Source organism: Helobdella robusta, assembly GCF_000326865.2.
Source record: "Helobdella robusta unplaced genomic scaffold HELROscaffold_10, whole genome shotgun sequence".
NCBI classification, from domain to species: domain Eukaryota; kingdom Metazoa; phylum Annelida; class Clitellata; order Rhynchobdellida; family Glossiphoniidae; genus Helobdella; species Helobdella robusta.
The window spans coordinates 472,285-474,793 of NW_008703571.1; positions in this window are offsets into that span (position 1 = coordinate 472,285).

Genomic DNA, 2,509 nt, shown 5'->3' on the forward strand with positions numbered 1-2,509 from the left:
CACGTTTTTGAACACTCACCTTCCAAACGAATGAATGATGAATCATGCAGAACAAACACATGAACGCACAACTTAAAGCAAAACAATGTTAACTTACTTATCAGATAAAGATTAATGATGAAAAGGATAAAGATGATGATGAAGAAAATGATGATGAACATGAAAATGATGAATAGGATGGCAATGGCGATAAGGATGGTGATTAAAATTTGTATACTTGCGAAATATTCTCTTATAAATTCGATTTTTTTTTTTTTATTTTAAATAATTTTTTACCACAAGTTTCGTGATGTTCTAGAAACTTATGCCTTCATCATGGCCTGATTTCTAAAAAAAATTGGATTTTAAGGATTCAAAGTTTTGACATAAATTTACTCATTTATCCATCCTTCAAATGATCAACCAACCAACTGACCGACCAATCAACCAACTAACGCACGCACACACACACACACACACGCACGCACAGGCAAACAGCAAAAGCTTTGAAAATGGTCGTTAATTCTCATGTATTCCGAGACTTTTAAACGTAAATCTAATGGAAAGAAAAGTTTTTTCCCACATTGCATACCAATAAATCAAAAAATTATTATTATTTAAATTTTATTTTTAAAAATCCAGTCAAAGAGAAAACGAAATTTTTTTTGGGTATGTTTACACAATTTATTATTAACATTATCATCATCATTATTTCGAAATGAAATAAAAATCTTCAAATAAAAATAAAGTATAATAAAAATATATAATAGTTTATATATATATATATATATATATATATATGTTTATACACATATATATATTATATATATATACACACACACGCACGCACATATACATACAAACGCATATAAATATATATTATATACAGAACAATGCTATTCGTTTATAAGAATAACACAAAGGGTAAAACATTAATTAACTACATTACTTTTCTAAATCATCATCATTATAGTTATATATCATCAAATTAAAATGCTATAATTATATATATATATATATATACCGTTATAAATATATTTATATGACTCTTTAATATAAAAATATTAATAAAATCATTTGACTTAAAAAAAGCCTTAAAAAATTTGCTGCCAATTTTAAACCTCCCTGAATCATTATAACCGTAGCTGACTAACCAACCATTGAACCGACTATTAGGGAAATCCATATCTACCTAATCAAATAAACCAAATATCAAGTTTCATAGCTAATTTGTCAGTACGTTTATTTTATTATTCAATTAATTATTTTGGTCAGAGAATATTCTTACGAGCGGATAATGCTTATGTTACTTAGTTACTTTGTTCAATTCATTTACTCAATTTATTATTTTAGTTGAAGAATATTTTTGACAAATGGACAATAATTTCTGATTTTAGTTAAGGCTGGCCCATCCAACAAGAATCTCTTTTGGCTTACCCGTTGATACCAATTAAATAAATGTATCGTTTGTATAAATAGAAGAGAATATTACCTATGTTTTCAGTGTATAATTATATCTGTTAAATGTTGCTATCCTCGCAAAACCTCGTTTTATCATTATATCAGAAAGTGTACCACATGATAATCTCTAACTATCATTCGCACATCACCATCATCATTAACATCACAGTCACATAGACAGATTATGCTGATATGATGATCATATCAGGATAATCTTTGTCATTACCGTCCTTATCATTAAAAAACATTATCATATCATATTGTAAAAGAACTTATTTGAAAATAAGTTCCCGATAAAAAAGTTTATCCCATAAAATCTTTATTAAAATTCACACCAATTCATTTTGTTACTTCACACTAGAGAGACAGAGCAGTTCAAATGTACTATGCCCTAGTATAATGCATTCGATTCTACCTCTTTGATATATAAATATAAACAGAAACACACACAAACACACAACACAGACAAACACACACACACAAATACACACATTTATAAAACCACAGGCCATTATCTACTATTATTTCATCATCACACGCAACATCAAGCCAATCCAAGCAAACATTTTCATAGCAAACAAATACCAACGCATTCTAAATACGCAAGTTCTGGATTATATGCATAAGCCAAATGTATAAACGATGATTAAAAACATCAGAATAGTTATAAAATAAAATCTAATTAACTAACAACAATATCCGATCCATTTTTCATTCTAAAAATCCATCTATTTTTCTTCATTAAAAATATAAAACACGGGTAACGTAGACAACACTTCAAATTTTTTAACAAAACTCATACATAGAAAATTGGATTGAAATCGCACTATAGCGTTTGTGTCCTTCCCACTATACTCTCTCTCTCTCTCTCTATATATATATATATATGTTGGTAATAGACCATAATTTTTACAATATTCTATAAATTCTACCGAATGTTTGGCGTTAATATGTTTGTAGTTCGTTTTTTCGATTTTTCTCACTAAAGTTTTTTGTCAATATTTCCCTATATATACAGCAAGGAGCACTGATGATGATTCATTCGGAATCGAAATATGGCCTTATTGCA